General features: G+C 44.0%; 1 protein-coding gene across 7 annotated transcripts in view; it reads left to right on the forward strand.

Moving 5' to 3' along the window:
- Nucleotides 1-18,469, forward strand: part of SLC8A1 (solute carrier family 8 member A1) — a 297,760-nt gene that overhangs the window by 96,541 nt on the left and 182,750 nt on the right. The window lies entirely within an intron of this gene.

An 18,469-nucleotide genomic window follows, 5' to 3' on the forward strand; every position in this document is an offset into this window, starting at 1 on the left:
GTTGGGCGGCTTTGAAACAGGTTTGAACAAGTTCATAGAGGATAAGACAATCAATGCTCACTATGATTGTATACTTTCTTCTGTATTGGAGGCGGTGTGTCTCTGAATATCAGTTGCTGGGAGCACAACTAGGGAGAATGCTGTTAAGATCATCTCTTGTGTATGGGGATGTGGTTGACCATTGTGAGGACAGGTTGTTGGACAATGCTGGGTGTTTTGTCTGATTTAGCCAGCCAAGTTTTCCTTCTGTGCTTACTGAGGACCCCATTCTGCTCTTAGACACAGAACATACACACAATGCAAGAGATATAGCAACCCTCATCACCAGACACTCACAGCAGCTCCTCAACCATATATAGCCAAAGTATCAATTCACACAGAGTTGAACGTTATTTTCTGTTTAGAGTAGGCTCTGGAGAAGGAGCAATTCTTATAAATATTTCTCCTGCCCAGTAGCAACCCTCACTTTTATCCTCTTGGAAGCATTTGCTGGGATTACTTTTTCCCAGAATAAGTAAGAGAGATAGGTTTAAATAAGATCGTTGTCTCGTAATAACTTGCTTTGAAAGTACACCCTTCACTTGCCCCGAACTGGGGAAGCAAAATTCTGTTCTATGCTAAAAGTAAACAAAAAGTGAATCCAAAATCACAGCCTGTATCTGAATGCAAATATCTTGGTGCCTGGAACGTTGCTAGCCTGAAATATCCCCAGCTTTGCTGTGGAATAAAACACACAGTGCCACACTGTTCAAGAAGCCTTTACAATCTTAAGAGAAGCATCTTCAAGCAGTATCAGAGATGCTTCCTGAAAACACAAAGGAAGGGTCAGATTTTTGCCCTTACCTCTCATGCTATTATCCAAGAATCTATTTGTTTTGTCAAAGGCAAGGTTAGATAGTGTGTTAGGGTATTTTTTTAAAACAACAACAACTTTGCTTTGACAAAACAAAATGCGTTTAGCTAGATACTCCGCTCATCTCTTTTCAACCGTAGTTTAGTGTGTTAGGGCATTTAACTCTGCTTGAAAAGAGATGAGTGGCAGCATCATGTTAAAGCACAAAACACACAGTAATGGGGTGTGTGTGTGTTTGGCAGTAGCCCTCCACACACATATATAAATCTATCCCAGAGGCTGGAAAAAAATGAAATAAAACCTGCAGCTTTTTAGACAGCAGATTGTTGAAATGAGCCATACATTTCTCTTCTCCGAGGCTTGTGAAATGTTCCTTTAAAGTCTAAATAAACCGACTGTCAGCATACCAGGCCTAGGGACAGATTGGGCTGTGAATGGGAAGAGGCTGAGAGAAGGAGGAAGTTAACACTACTGGTATACAGTAGTAGTTAACTGCTAACACTGTGCATGTGAATGGGGGTTTGCTTGGAGAAGAGAAAACGGGAATGGATACAGAGGAGGTATTACCAAACAACAACAACAACAACAACAACAACAACAACAACAACAACAACAACAACAACAACAACAACAAACTTTATATATAAACATCTGTACATTTTCAATGGTTTTCTCAGGGCCAGGCCTTTTCCAGCCACATAGTCTGACTGAAGCATCTGTCTCAAGAAGCAAGACAAAAATCATAGGCTGAAACAGCATGCCCTAGAAAATTCCAGAAAGGCAACCCAGGCAGGAAGGATAGAGGCAGGCAACTGCACTGGCAAGAAGAAGAATTGCTGACGGAAACTTTATATAGAGTAGGAAGGGCAGTGACCCATCTCAGTGGGGAAGCATGGAGCAAAGCTAGAAGACTCCTAAGGGCAGGGCAGTTTCATGCAGAGATGCAATTACCTACGGACCAAATAGCCAGCCCTGCATGTCATTGGAGCCGATTCTTGACAAATGAAAAATGCCCCATTTTTCAATAGGCCTCAAAAAACCTCACCCCCACCTCCACCTTTCAGCTTACGTGTTTTATCTTAACTTCCCCTAAATGCCTTCTCTTGATATTTTGAAATTCTCCAGGGAAGTGGAAACTTGTTTTGCCACACATTTTCTCCCACCACTACCTTTGCAGTCTTTCCTTTCTTTCCATTTTGAAAACTGTTCACCCTCGCTCCAGCCACCCACAGCTGTTTACACTGACGAAATATGAATGAAATCTTTAGAAGCTGAGATCGGTCTGAAACTCTCCTACAGGGGCTTTTTAAAAAAAAAATTGATGGATGCTCTGAACCACTGCAAGAATTTCCACACTATGCTATCTCCCCGGGGGTGGGGGGGGCAGACAAATCTTCTTTAGCCAGGGCTGGGGGTGGGAGAAGCACATCCAAATGTTTCCTGCGTTTATAGTAAGCTGCAAGCTTTCCTGATAAGGACTCCTTTAGAATTTATTGTAAATGAAAGTGATGAGCATGACATGCCTCTAGTTAGGTTCTTAACAAAAACAACATAGTCTTATAAATACCGTTGCTATTAATAAACACCAGGGAAAATCAGAAGGCACTCTACGCAACATCTTTTGTCATCCCTTTGTCTAAGTTCTTAATGATGCCCATAGAGGTCCATAAAGTTTGTGGTAAGAGGGGACGGGGAATGGTGGCTTCGTGGTTCAGTTTTCCAGCGGTGCTTTTCTTCCTGCACTTTTTCTTTTCACCGAGGGCCACAGGTGACTGGGGCAGCCTTCCCCAATCTAGAGGCTGTGGCGGTTCACACCACCTGCACAGAACCCCCAGACGTTTGACGGTCCGTTGGTACCTGCACCAACCACTGATCAATTACCCGCTGCCCCCAACTAGTATATGCCTGATAATCTCTTCATTCACTCCAGTCAGGAATAATGTTGGAACAAACTGTGTTTATTGAAGTTCAGTACATAAGCATGTGATTTGCAAATGAATAGTTATTATTGTCTTTAATAACAAGACTTATACCGGCCTATACCTTCAGTTTTTAATCAATCACAGTTCCAGACTATCTCTCCCTTCTTCTTACCTCACTACCTCTCTCTCCCCTCAGACTCTCTCCCCCTGCCCCCCTCAGAACTCCCCGCCACCCTTCCTCAAACCTCCAAAAAACCAACCCCCTCCTCTTCCCAGGGTGGGTTTATATAGTCTTCCTAACTCCGGCCCCTAAGGTTCTAACTGGCTAATCCCTTTAACTCCTTCTATGCTGTCCCTAAATTTGGGGTGATCGTCACAGAGGCCTCCAGACATTTTGGACTACAACTCCCATCAACCACAGCAAACATGGCCAATGATGTCGGGGATGTTGGTTCTTATGGCCCAGAACATCTGGAGGGCACTACATTGGGGAAGGAAGACTGGCCAAATATCAGGGACAATGGGACCTGTGGCCTGCAACATTTGGCTGGCCACAGGTTACCATCTTTGGTGTAAGGCCGCAGAGCAGTGGGAGAGCAGAGAAGCAGGGCTATTCCATCACCTCTGCTGAGAGACCTGGCCTTAGTGTGAGATAACAGTCTGCAGTGGTTGTTAAGCATCAGATTTAGTCATCAGGAATGAGAGACTCACATGAGGGGTTGCTGATTCTTCTTCTAGGAAGGGCTGTAGTTGGTTATAGATTCAGGAAAAGAAAATGGTGGTGGTTTAGAGCCTGACATCACACACTTAAACTGATATGTACAAGCATGTTGGGCATATATTATGAAATGCAGAACTGAAGTGGAACACAGCAAACTCCTGTTACAGTGACACACCAAATAATGAATAAGCTCATTTCCTATCAGTACTGCAGAATATTTCGATTTAAAATATGATATATTCTCAGCAAAGTGTGGTGCTGTTTGCTGGAAGGTTATTACTGCTAGAAGTTACAAGGTTTGCTCTGGCAAAATACTGGGAAGGGGAAGACATTCTTGCATTTCTTACCCATCGCATTTCTTTCCACAGAGGACCTGGGAATATAGGGAGATGCCTTATGCCTAGGAATAGGGCAGACAGTTGACTCAGGTCTCACTTGAAGCCACATCTACCAGATTTGCGTTTTGAGAAACAACATGTGAACCGAAACACAGCTTATCTGAAAATTCACACATACCTGAATTTTTGAACACACATTGCTCAGCAATGTTTTAAAACAATGAACGTATTAGAGGAAAGTGTGCAAAAAATGAATATATTGGTGAAAACAACATAAACAAACACATTATATCAGGGGGAATTGCAAAAATGTGTACATTATTCAAAACCGCATACAAAAATGTGTTTATGAAGAGAAAATTGCACTAAAAACGCTGGTGAACTTCCACGAGGAGCCTGTTTTTTTAATTTCAAAAAAAATGCAAAATGTGGAGAACTTAATTTAAGATTGGAAAATGAGAAAGCAAAGGACTGACAGATCCTTCCATCCCTGCTTCTATCAAGTAAGACCATTGGTCCACATAGCTCATCACTCTCTTTTCAAGGTTTCTGATTAGAGACTTTCCTGGTTTTACCTGGAGATGCCCGGGGTTCAACCTGGGATCTTCTACATACAAAGCAAGTGCTCTGTCACTAAGCTATGGCTCTTTCCCAGCATGTAAATATAAAGACACATTTATCAGCGGGAGAGCTTTAAGCATAGGCCTGTTTCTTTCATTGCAATCAGTGAGATTCTTAACATTCTGAACTTGGATTGGATGTTTGCAGTACTACAGAATTGCTTGTTTGCAGCAAACAGGCATTTTACTGCTAATGGAAAGGAGCACATGATGTTGTTTAAAACAGCCTGCAACTAACTTGTCTGCCTCTGCCTGTGTTCCAAAGCGACCATTGTTTGGCATGTTAGTATAGCAGTAGGCATTGTAACTAGCAAACATAGATCAGCATTAGCCCAACGGCACTGGACAGATGGGAACAGTTGCAAACAAAACAAACAAGTGAACCTTTTCAGAAGTCAAACAGCCAGGGCTGTAATCAAAGTCCCAGCTGAAAAGAGAGCATATGAACTGCACCTCCTGGGCTGGAGCAGCCACCTTGCCTCATCTCCCATCGCCTTTTCCTCCCTGCTGGCGCGGAGTATGCCTGTTCTGAGTAGATAAAAGGAAGAACCACTTCCCTCCTATGCACTGGTTGCTAGATGTGTATTCCACGGTTCTGTGCCCCAAAAAAAGTCAGTTTGGTTGACAAAGTTCAGCATCCTGACAATCTTGGCGCGCAATTGCGTCATGCCAAGAATGCAAAAATACGCTCATTTCTGTGTGTGCGCTCTCTCTCGTTGTCTCTTAGAAAGTTAGCATTTATTTGCCCAAGTTTAAACAACCCTGCCAACTTCTATAGAATCACGGCTCAAGGCTATAGCTTCCTTGTTACTTGTGCTTACTTCGCTGGCACAAAATTACAGCACAAGGCAGGTTTGCAGTGAGCTTGCTACCACGGTTTACAACTGCTGCCATTCGTAGGAGTCACTAAATGTGCCTCTTCATCAGGCTGAATGGGGCGCATATGCTGTGACATCTGTTGCGCTCATGCACTCAGCCCAAACACCTTTGGACTCCCTTCATCAAGTTAAATAAAAAATACACGCCTGCACAGCATGCGACCCACCAAGCTGGGTAGAGGTATCCGAGAGGGCTGTGCGAATCTTTCCGTTTTGATTTCTCTCGATTTTTTATTTTTTTTCAATCATAAGTTTGTGGTATATAGTCCCAGTGGAAATTCATCAGCCCTGCTCCCTTTCCCTGTGGCCCAGTATCCTGTAGCAGATGGTCATTAATCTGAGAAAGAACGGCTTGCAATAATTTCTCCCTCCAAGTAAACTTCATTCCTTGCCAAATTGTGTATTTAGTTCATTGCCATTACCTTTTCTTCCTGGAGCGGTTTCAAAACTTCAGTCACATTTTAATGATTATTGGACTTCAGTGCACTGTGTCTTTTCAGATACGTCTTAAATTTCTATGTGACTGTAAATATATATATGTATATAGATATCTGTTTACTGAGTTTACCGTACATTGGTGGATACATTTTTGAGGTGTAAAGAATTTCGTGTTTTACTTTCCTTCAGTCATTTGCCTTGGTAATTTGAAAGGGAAGATAACCTGGGGACACAAACTTCACCTTTCTCCCTTCTTTATTTGTTCTGGTTATGCTTTATCCCACTGTGGTTTATGGGAGCAGGCTTGAATACATTTCCATCAAGCCGTATTTGAACAGGCATTATGGAGATGAATTATATCAGTACGAAACTGACATTTTCGGTGAGAACATGGAAATATGTTCCATATAAAACATATGTTCAGTGAAAATTTCACAGGCTTGGCAAACAGCGAGCTACACCCTGGATTTCTCCTCCAGTTGATCCAGAAAACTTTCTTCTGATCGTCGTGTCACTGGATGTTTCTTTCAGCCACGGTTGCATCATTACGCCTCCCGGTTTTGTCAACAGTTTTCCAAGAAAGGGGGGAATCCCATTTGCTTCCTGAGTGAGTGCGTAATGCAACGGATAATAATGGTTAGCAATGAATTGGTTCTTGGCTCCATCCATACACACAAGAGGGGAGTTTTAGCAGGATTAGGGGAAATTCCAAGGTTGGCAAAAAAACAAAGAACAACAATCCCTAACCATTTAGGGGGAAATATCCCAAATTGGGGGGGGGCTCCAGTTGTGCTCAATAGGCATGGAAATAACCAAGTCATGGGGGAGAAGAAGAGAAAATAGAGATGGAAGGGGAGGAGACTATCCCAGAAGAGGATGTGACTGACTAGAACTCTGAACAGGAAGAGACCACAAGGGCCATCCAGTCCAACCCCCTGCTGAGCAGGAAACACCATCAAAGCATTCTTGACATATGCCTGTCAAGCCTCTGCTTAAAGACCTCCAAAGAAGGAGACTCCACCACACTCCTTGGTAGCAAATTCCACTGCCGAACAGCTCTTACTGTCAGGAAGTTCTTCCTAATGTTTAGGTGGAATCTTCTTTCTTGTAGTTTGAAGCCCATCATCCAAGTCATTGATAAAGTTAGGTGCAGAGGATGTTCTCAGTTGGGCTGCTCTCAGGGTAAATCAGTATTTTAATGCTGAGTTCTAAATGTGTTTTGTTGTATTTTAACTATTGCTTTTAACTAGTTTGTTTTTATCACCTTGTCTTTATAACGATGTTTTCAAAATTGTTGTAAGCTTCAGTTGAAAGAAGAAATTAGAGTATTATTATTATTATTATTATTATTATTATTATTATTATTTTATTCATTTACCCTGCCCATCTGGCTGGGTTTCCCCAGCCACTCTGGGCAGCTCACAGCATATATCTAAACATAATAAAACATCAGATATTAAAAACTTCCCGATACAGGGCTGCCTTCAAATGTACACTGCCTTCCTATTTTCTGCCAGTGGGATAGCTCTGCTGGTTTAGAAGCCTTTCCACCAGTGGGAGCTTCCTGGGCAGAACTAAAGTTACTATAGCAGTTTATGCACTTGATGAGGATTGCTATTCAAAACATGTCCCCTGAAGAGGCATTATTACGAAACGCATAGGGCCCAAAATAAATCTTTCTCCAAGCACTCGGAGTTCCTTCCTCCCTCTCCATTTTCCTGTCGGTGCTTTCGATGTTTTCTAGCCATTATACTGCAGGCAGGGGCAAATGCTGAATCCAGCCCGGTGCATTTTCTGTTGTTGGTATTTTAAACCAGTTAATAATCATTTCCAGGTTTAGGAAGAGCCGTCATTTCAGCCCAGATTTTTGCCTGTTAAATGGAACAGCATGAGATTTGACAGGGTCACTAGGCTTTTGGAAGGAGACGCGAAATGTTTTTTAGTTAACTTTGGGGGTGAGTGAAATAAGATAAAGAATGAAATGTATTTTAATCAGTTGCCCTCCCAGCCTGGAAAATCTATAAAAGCATGGATGCAGAAATGTTAATGAAAGGGATAACCCCTGGAACAGTAGGGAACCCAAAAGGTCTGCAGATCATCTTTCCTGCTGCAAATGGCTTTCTCACTGCCCGAACTGCTCTCCCTGCTTTTTTCAAATCTTCTCCAACAATTATAACATCTTGTAATGTGAGTTCTTTTTATACCGAATGAATTAGCATTTCAGGGAAGATTGATGCCTTTGACTTTCTCCAGTCCCAGAGAAAAGATGGGTGTCTGTCTCGCTCGTACCACAGTGGGTTATAATTATAATTATAAAGGAGGGAAGAGCTAATTTCCTGTATTCTAGAAATGGTTTTGATGTGACACTCTTCTGTTATTTGTCTGAGTAAGAGACCAAGACACAAGAGCAGCACCTGCTCTGCATTGCTTATATCTTTAATGTTAGCAATGCAATCGTCAGGGGAAGGGTTTTAGCTCAGTCTTAGAGCATCTGCCTTGCATGTGCAAGGTCCCAGGTTCGAATTCAGGTAAGGCTGGGAGAGACTACCCGCCTGCAACCTTGGAGAGTTGCTGCCAGTCAGTGTAAACAGTTCTGAGCTAGATAGACAGCGGCTTCCTCTATTTCCCACCTCTTTCTTTTCTTCTAAGGCACAATGTCAAGGCTGCTTTTCTCCATATATCACTTCCATCCTGTACAGCAGTAGGGCCCAAATGGTGCTTTTCTTCTCAAAAGTCTGGTAACTGCATGACAGGCGCAGCAGCCATACATCACAGCTTCCCTAACAGCCAGTATCTATAATATATCCGACAATGACACATCATTGTGTAATGGCCAGAGGTTGGTTCTTTTCATCACAGAGAATGGAAGGAATTCTCTGCTGTCTTTCCAATATGGTGGAACTAGCTATTTGATGGGGGCAGCTGGATTCAGAAGGGAGTACAAAGAATCCCAAATATGGTGGTTACGGGGAGGCCTGGCTTCATGTGCCTGGCTTCCTGGCAGCGGTGTCACTACTAATTACCGAAAGGGAGAGGTACACAGTGGCAGGGAAGCTGGTGCTGTGCAGATGCACCAGCAGAGCCAATCCAACACTCCAGTTGGTGCACTGCGCTGGCCTACTGATGCCTTAGTATAATGCTAAGGAGCCAAACAGGGAACTGTTGTTAACCCAGCAAGGGTTACACAGCACTGGCCTCCCCACTGAAGTGCCTCTCTCCCAGTCAGCGGAAGCATGGCAGCAGCCCTCCTTGTTGGCAACTCCTGTGCCCTCACCGTACATGGGGTTTATACCTTACTGTATAACATAGTGACTGAGAACAGTAATCCTGAGCTGGCTTGAAAATGGATACACTTCCAGGTTTTGTCTTTCTTTTTTCTAATATTTATTTAGGGGCTAGCGCTGTTTGCAATGTTCCGCCTTTCCTCTTGTCATCAAGTAGATTGTTTTTAAGGTTCTCTGAGGGCTAGTTCAACAAGCACCCAGCATGTAGTTAGAAATCACAGTGGGCCCTGGGTACGTGTTTCTCCTTCCGCCACTGTACAGACAGCTTTTCACGTGAACTGGAGCCTAAGGAGAGCACCAATGCTTATGCAAGCAGGGACAGTCTGAGTGATTATTTTGCCACAGACAGATTGCATAGGCAGCCAGACACAGTTGCGTAGGTCTCAGTTTATGTCCATGACCAGCACCTAATGAGGGAGCTGTAGCAGGAACTGTGCCAAAATGTTCTGGAGATGAACAAGTGAGCTGAATGCTAAAGGAACTCAGCAAGGGCCCAGAGGAGACCGAGAGGCTAATATCCACACTGGCAGCTCTTCATCTTCCTGGCCATCTGCTGAACCATTGTTCTGCTATCTTCCGTTGAGTAGGCCCTTGTGCCCAAGGAGATGCTCAGCAATAGAGCCGTCTAGCCCTCCTATGCCAACCAGGCAGAGGAGGCTGGGCAAGTGGGCATTGTTCCACCAAATGCTCTACAGACAGCCACCTGCCTACCTTCTTTCTTACAAGCAGTCCAGGTAGTAGCACACCCTTTCAGTTTCTTCCTCCTTAGTCTCAGTGTTGACCCTTGTAGAACTCAGAAGGGAGGAAGACGGAGACAAAACTAGAATTAGTTGCCGCTGCGTAGCATTGGTTCTGGCGCCACCTACTGTTGGTCTCCCTGCCTCCTGCCCTTCCAGGGCCAATGGTCCCAAGCCATCACTGTCACCAGGTATGCTGTTGCCTTTACTCTGGATGCTGCATTAGAAGATAAGGAGAGCCTGCTGGGTCAGGCCAGTGTCCCATCTAGTCCAGCATCCTGTTCTCACAGTGGCCAACCAGGTCCCTGTGAGAAACCAACAGGCAGGACCAGAGCACAAGAACACTCTCCCCTCCTGTGGTTTCCAGGAACTGGTATTCATTCAGAACAACCCTGCCTCTGAGAATCAGGGAACAAAGCAGGACTCAGACTGTGATTGGCTGGGTTATTGGAGGGCCTCGGCTAAGGCATCCATAAACTGAGACACAGGCTGCCTTGGGACTCAAGTGGTTTTTTTCTTGGTCCTCACTCTTACTGGGGCTCTCTGCAGAGTTCCATGCCTCTCTCTCAGATGAGGTCTTTCTTCCCAGAGTCTGGGTTGCACAGGTTCCTGACAATAGAACTTAAATTTCTTCATATAGTGTGGGAGGGCATGGAAGCCCAGGACTCATTTCCATGCAATGCCACATATACTGCCTTCATACTGGGGCTCTGTTTGAAGCTACCCCAAATCCCCACTCTGCTCTGAAGAATAGTCTAAAGGCTGCTCTGGACTTGAAACCAAGTGCTCTGGGAGATGGACTGCAGCTCAGTGTTAGAGGACATGCTTTGCATAGAGTCTGTCTCGGGTTAAATCCTCGGCATTTCCTGCTCAAAGCATCAGGTAGCAGGTGACGGGAAGGACCTCTGCCTGGGACCTGGTGAGAACCACTGCCAGCCAAGCCATTAGATGACCCTGGACTACACAGCTCTCTACCAAAGTGGCAGGATCACAAGTTCTGTTTTTAAATACAAGAGCAGGCAAGCATTAAAAATGAGTGATCTGGGTGAAGAGTTGAAAGTGAAAGAGTTGCTGGGTCCACCTACTTGGCATGTAGACAAGAAGAATTTGACCCCTCGCACCCTCCGTGTTAAACATTCATCTGTGGTTGTCTCTGTTGCAGTGCCAACAAAATTACTCTGACTTCAATGCCATTTCACACCCTCCGGAGTCATATGGGTCCATCCTAAATCAGTTTATTTGTTAGCTTTTTGCTGCCACCGTTTTTTCCTAAAGATAAAGTCGTAGTTATAAGTCATAAAATCACAGTTATACATAATATGCCATGAAACTTCTGCAAGGCAGTTAAGAACCTTTCTGGGCAATTAAAATGTAGATTTCCCCCCCCCCCCACCTTAGCTCAGCACTTTTACTTGTCCCATTCCAGTGGCTACAGCACAATGTCCTGTCTCTATGGGATTGCCATGGGATCGTAATGGGTTTGCTGTTGGGGGTTGTTGTTCCGTTTGTAATTCTATAACTAGAGGAGGGGCGCCTTGCAGTTCTGTAGAGGAAAGTGCATTAAATTTAAAGAATTGCATTTTCTTACTGATCAGATAGAATTTATAAAAACCATCAATAGTATTCCGGTCATGCAGAATGCCAATCCATTTGTTTAGGCAGTGTGGGGTTTATTGAACGTGGAAACCCAGCTCAGTGAAATAACCATGGTTTGTTCCCTGGCAACAAACCACAATGTAAAGCCATGTATATGTTGCTGGCTTACGAACTATGGCCTGCTTTAGCTATGTTTTTGGTGTGATGTCTGAACCCACTGGCCTTGCTTAACCATTGTGCTGTTGTTTTTTTGTCCACCCCATCCCAGTTGCTCCCCAAACCACAAAGGCACAAGGCAAGAGCATCTGGAAAACATGCTTCAAAGGAGCAAGCCATGGATTATTTATTCATGTGTGACATGACTTGTGGTTTGTTGAACAAACCATGGTTAAAACAAACCATGGCCAGTCTACTTCTTAAGCAAAAGACTGTCACAAGAAAATAGTATTCCTGGTCTGGACATAAGAATAGCCTGCAGGATAAGGCCAATGGCCCATCTAGTCAAGCATCCTGCTCTCACAGTGGCCAACAAGATGCCTGTAGGGAACTGGAAAACAGGATCTGGGCACAAGAGCCCTCTCCCCTCCTGTGTTTTCCAGCAATTGGCATTCAGAATCATTGCTGCCTCCAACTGTGGAGGCAGAGGAAAGCCATAAGGTCTACTAGCCATTGACAGCCATCCAAGTTAGTGGCCATCACTGTAAAATGTAAACAATGGCATTAAAAAAAACCCTATACTTAAATACAATTTTATAAAATGACATAGGGAGGTAGAGTTGTATCACTTGGTTCCATTGACTGTCCAATAAGTGCTCATAGCACTTGCACAACCCTGTCCCACAGAGCATTTAGTCACACAATGGACACAACGCAATACAATATGGCTACTCACATGCTGCGGGGGAGACGGGGATGGGACACATGTAATTTCTCTGAAGCTGGGTTGATATCTCGAGGGAAATTACCTGGATTTCATGGAAGAACAATTGCACAGTTATGTATTGCATAACAGCAATCCAATTATAAGGAGAATATTCAGGGCACTTGGTATTATTAGATAGGCCTGCTACTATGAAACATCAGAGAAGGGTATAGGCTTCCTGACTTGTATTTAATATTAATGTTATTAATAAGGAAGAGGAATATAACATGTATTTCTCTGCCAAATCCTAGTGTAGCAATTAATATTTCAAAGCCAAGAATAACAGTGCATTAAAATATGCCAGTATTTAGTTTTGCTTGTGCCATGTCAAGAGTAGTGCACATGGGACACAATCCACCACCATGTGAAATACATTGGAGATGGACACAAGCACTCCTGTAATTTCAGTGGGCAAAGCCATTTTTAAAATAAAATAAAATACCAACAATGCCCTGAAAAATGATGCTATGTCATTACATAAGGCGTGTTCCTGTTTTCTTCCATGTTCTCATATTTATTGTGGTTCAAGTGTTCTTGTTGTTTTAAAAAGTCTGGGGCATAACGAGCAAACTAAGTTACGCTTCCTTTGCAAGTTGAGTGTCAGATGCATTAAAAGGGGGGAGATTTCGTTTCTTCGTTGTACTTTAATTTCGTCATCGCCTTTTCAGTGTAACAAAAGTTTCTGGATTAATATGAAGACACCATGGGCTATATGGAGTGGATTTGCCATTCTTAGGGAATGGTAGGGAGGCACTTCAAGGAAGATGTATCTGTATTAAAAGAGGGTGAGCGAGAGCCACTGTAAAGCTGACCGAAACTGCCCTTGCAGGCGGCCTCTCTTGGGATCATATTCTGTTTCTGTAGCCGAGGTATTCGATCTCCCGTTCCGTTATTTAAGTATCAGTTTGTCTCTCCTCCCATTCTGTGTAGCAGGTGTTGGGCAGTTTGTTTCCAACACTATTTCCATGCATAGCAATTGGCTCGCAGGTCGCAGTGCATCATGGGCTTTGTAGCCTTAAAGGATGGCTGCCAGGGCTGCTGTCCTCAATGCACGTTTATGAGAATGGCGAAGAGCTAATTTGAGGCAAAGCTCAAAAGGGCGCTTTGCTTCGGGGCGCAATCCTGGGAAATAAAGAAGCAAAGAAGACATTGACAAAGAAATAGAAATCAACCGATCATGTGCAAAGTGCCATCTAATCAGAGTCAGCTGTTCTCTATAACCAGAGTAGCACATGTGCAATATGGGGATACAGTTTCCAGGCAGTTTCTAGTTTGGATGGTGTTCTGCCATCTTCCTCCACCCACCCACACTGAGCACATGTAATGAAATCCAGTATACTATTGGTACCGTAATCTGTGATAGTTTTATTCTGGAACTGTTAATCCCAGATAGTAAACAGCATTGTTCATTTTAAAATGTGCCTTCTATTTACTTCAGTGGTTCTGTTCTTGCTTCTTGAAATACCAGTGGACCATTGAGACAAGTGTGATGGTTACATAGAATGCCAGTCACTGGAATCATGGAGATAGGAATCCCCACTTCCTGGAGGCTCAAGCCCCACTTCTCACGCAGTATCTTCCTTCTTGGCAAGTCAGTTATCTCCCAGGTCCATCCAGTTACACATGGGAAATGGGAACGATAGTGAACTAAGCAGGGGAAATGGTGACTTAACAAGGACTATTCTACCATGAGGATTCCAGAATCTGTGCTGACCAAAGAAGGATAGGTCTAGAATAGATCAGTGTTTCCCAAACTTGGATCTCCAGCTGTTTTTGGACTACAGTTCCCATCATCCCTGACTACTGTTCCTGCTAGCTAAGGATGATGGGAGTTGTAGTCCAAAAACAGCTAGAGACCTAAGTTTGGGAAACAATGGTCTAGACCAGGCATCCCCCAAACTTCGGCCCTCCAGATGTTTTGGACTACAATTCCCATCATCCCTGACCACTGGTCCTGTTAGCTAGGGATCATGAGAGTTGTAGGCCAAAACATCTGGAGGGCCGCAGTTTGGGGATGCCTGGTATAGACACAAGCTAAATAGCCACTTGTGATCACAGGGGATATTTGGCCAGAGCAGTTGTTTATACTGGGAGTAATCAATCTGAAATAACCACCATTTCCTGGATATCAACTCAGTAGTCACTACTTCATGCCTAAAGATGAATTGAACCAGTGTGGAGCCAGTGTGGTGTAGTGGTTAAGAGCGGTAGACTCCTAATCTGGAGAACCGGGTTCGTGTCTCCACTCCTCCACATGCAGCTGCTGGGTGACCTTGGGCTAGTCACACTTCTTTGAAGTCTCTCAGCCCCACCCACCTCACAGGGTGTCTGTTGTCGGGAGGAGGGGAAAGGAGATTGTTAGCCGCTTTGAGACTCCTTCAGGTAGTGATAAAGTGGGATATCAAATCCAAACTCTTCTACTCTTCTTCTTGAACAAATAAGAGAATAATTCTTTGGCTTGTGATATCTTTATAAAAAAATGTGAGTCTTATTATTATCCAGTTGTTTGAGCACGCAGCAAGCAAAGCAAAGTAGAGATGCTTGGGGAATTATTTTTGTGCAAATTCCAATACGAACTGACATGATCAGCTCCTCTAATGTGTGAATCAGAATGCAGTTACTCTTCAGAATTTGCACTTCTCCAAATTTTGTGATGCTGTTCTCTCGGCTCAAAAAAATGCATTCCAGAGTGCACAATTTAGGACAAATTACATAGATAACATACATTTTGTGCTGCCTGTTTTCAAAGCACGTGTGAGCAATCTGTGGCCCTCCAGATGTCAATGGACTCCCAACTCCCACCACCCCTGGCTACTGGCCATGTTGGCTGAGCAACATCTGGAGTGCCCCCATCCCTGTCTGTAAACAATTACAGATTAATGTGAAAGCAAAGTGGGTGGGTGGGTGAATGCCTGGAAGTGACATTGACTGGAAACGGGGTGATTTGTCTAGAAGTTCAAAGCCGACTGAAGGCGAATCACGTATTTCTTTGACTTCAGAATAAATTCCCCAGAACGGCTTTTTGCTGCTGAGTAAGCAGTCTGGAGTTTGTTTTCCCACTGCACATTGTACTTTATGGACTAAAAAAAGACATGTGAGAAATAGCAATGACCGGTTTTTCCATTCCATAAAACTTGCTCCACGTCGGCTGATTACTCTGGGGATTTCAAGGCAGACTCAGATGAAAATTTTGGCTTCATGCGTTTGCATGTTTTAAAGTGTTGCTCTGTTTTGCATTCCATTAGAATGTTGGAAGCTTCAATATTTGCTTCCTCTGACTTCGTTCAGTGCATCCTCTGCTGCTTTTTTTAAAAAAAGATGTTGCTGTACCCTAGTAATAATGGCACTCTGAAGATCTCAAATGACTTCGAAAATCATTTAAAATCGTTATGTACATATTTTGACAAGAGGCCATTGGAAACAGTTTGACATGTCACGTGCAACTGGAGAAGTCTCCTCCATATTATATTGTGCCACCGTCTACAAGGACTATTCAGTTTGCTGTGCAGTCTCTCTGTTAAGCTTGCTATCAGGTGAAATCCAAAGCCATCCTCTAGGAAACAGCGAAGGAAGAAAACTGACACCTCCTATTAGTGGGAAGCTTGTACTGCTTCATTTACCAAATATATTGGGTGTCACCCAAAAATATTTGCATAATCAGGAGTTGAGATGAACCAGAGTGTTATGTGCATAGTGTTGCACTGAGTCAGGGTCACAGAAAAGACGTGTGGAATTAAGGTAAGTGCTGCTGCCATCTGACTGAGGGTGTGGGACTGACATTCTAGAGTGGAAAGGAATTTGGTAGGAGGCATCATATTTTGGGAACTGGCTATAAGTGATGTGAAGAACACTGATCTGGTTCCTTGGCCATTTCGGAAGGATGTCCTGTTGAACCTCCATTACCCTGTGCATTCGTACTGTTTTGGTGTCTCATCTCATACCCAGATGTGGATTGCAACTGCCTTTTCTCGTGTTGGGAACCTTGTGGCTAGGCCAAACTTTTGCAATCCTGTCACGAGAAAACAGACTGAGAGTAGACAGGAGTTAGCTGAGGATCCTGCTGTTCTGCAGATATTTGAAGGTGGGCAAGAAGTGTTATTCTAGACCATAGAACCACAGAACTGTAGAGTTGGAAGGGACCATGAAGGGCTTCTAGTCCAACTCTCTGCAATGTAAGAATATTTTGCCCAATGTGGGGCTTGAACCCATGACCCTGAGATTAAGGGTCTCATGCGCTACCAACTGAGCTACTGGAGATTAGAGACCTGTGGACCTCCCTTAAAAAAAAGTACAACTCCCAACTTCCTTGGCCATTGAGCAGGTTGGCTGAGGTTCATGGGAACTGTAGTCCAACGCTATCTGGAGAGTTCCCTGTCCTGCTCTAGAAAAAAAATTGAAGGCAACTTTTCTCCTTCAGCTTCATGGTGACACCTGATGGTGTCTGATCCCATTGTGTCCCAGTCCAATATCCAGAGCCTGGCAAACATTCAGTGGCAGATCTAGAGCTCATACCTAGCCTGGGACAGTGGAGTTCCTCTAGTAGTGTGATTTTCTGAGCAGGTTTGGTACTTGAGAGACTGTCATCTGATGTCTGTAATTAGAAAGCAGTTTACTTCAGAGTATAGTTGGCAGGATAAGCAGTGCCAAGGAGAGCCAGTGTGGTTGTAGTGGTTAGAATATTGGACAAGGAATGGGGAGGCACATGTCCAAATCGCCATGGAGCCATGGAGCTCATAGGATGATTTCAGACAAGTTGTTATCTCTCAGCCAAACCTACCTTAGAAGATTATACTGGGAATAAGGTGGGGGAACGGGGGAAGGGGAGAGAAACTTATTTACAGCATCTTGAGCTCCTTGGATAAAAGGTGGTACCAAACATATTAAATAAAGTAGGTCAGGGCTTACTGCAATTATTTGATTGGCTATTGACTAGAGTGGAAGCAGAATGCATGTATAGAGCTATGTTGGCCATCCCAGGACATTTAGTTGCCCCCCAGCCCTGGCCAGTAGGAAGCCTCTGAGAGATGAAAGAAAGAAAGAAAGAAAGAAAGAAAGAAAGAAAGAAAGAAAGAAAGAAAGAAAGAAAGAAAGAAAGAAAGAAGAAAACTCAGTTCTCTATACACTATTCAGGGAATAAGTCCTATTGAATACAGTGGAAATTGCTTCTGAGTAAACATGCTTATAGCTGCTTCATTACAGCATGAAACACAAGCATGTGAAGGGACCTGCTGGTGTAATAAAGTGAATAATAACAACATCCCAAGAGTGGAGGCTAATGTAGAATCATGTACAGATATAGAGAAGTGCCATGTTGGCCGCTGTGAGGCCCCTGAATTGGCCAAGGTACCATATACTGTAAATACCAGAAACCTGATCTTCTGCCTTTGTCTTGTCAATGGAACATAAACCCTTTCTTGCACTCCAGACTCTCGGTGGTAGTTCCTATCCAGACCTCAGAACTCTCCACAAGCTGCATTCCTCACCAGCCCTGCTGCACCTTTTCCTTTGAGTACTTTTGCCTGGCTGGAATGTGCCCTTGGACCATGATAATTAATGCCTTTTGGTTCCATGGGTGGAGGATGGAGAAAGATGTGAGTGGCAGGGTGCCTGAGTGCAGTGGGTGGAGAAACATCTGACTTCTCCATGACTGGAATGTAGCCTGCTATGCAAAGCCCTGCCCCGGTAGGGTATCTCAGTTCCTGACCTTCCCCATGTTGCACATAGGTAAGTTTGCTGGGGCTTCTGGTTGTGATTGTTTGAACACCGGTAGAAATGTCTGCACAATCTGGGACTAGGATAGGAGTTACATCTATTGCTCTGCCCTCTTTTTTCCATACCCACTTTTGCGAGGACTGACGTGCTCCTTGCCACTGCAGGTTGCCCATGAGTTGACAAGGTTTCCTCTTCCCTGCTTGAGCTCATGCCCTCAGATGCAGCTTCTGGCTTAAGGGACTATAGGTTGAAGAACACCAGTTTGGATTCTTGGTATGGCCACATAGGGTCTGGGCCAGCTTTCAGATGCCAATCTCAACAACAAATGAGTTGTTCTCTGAACAGTTGTCCTTCTGGCTGTCATGGGCTAAGAGGCGTTCTCTTTGTTCAAACCTGATGGCAGGCTGCTTCTTCTCAGGCCATGTTCAGCTTTTGCCCCATGAAGAAC

Source organism: Zootoca vivipara, chromosome 3 (assembly GCF_963506605.1).
Source record: "Zootoca vivipara chromosome 3, rZooViv1.1, whole genome shotgun sequence".
In the NCBI taxonomy this organism is placed as follows: Eukaryota; Metazoa; Chordata; class Lepidosauria; order Squamata; family Lacertidae; genus Zootoca; species Zootoca vivipara.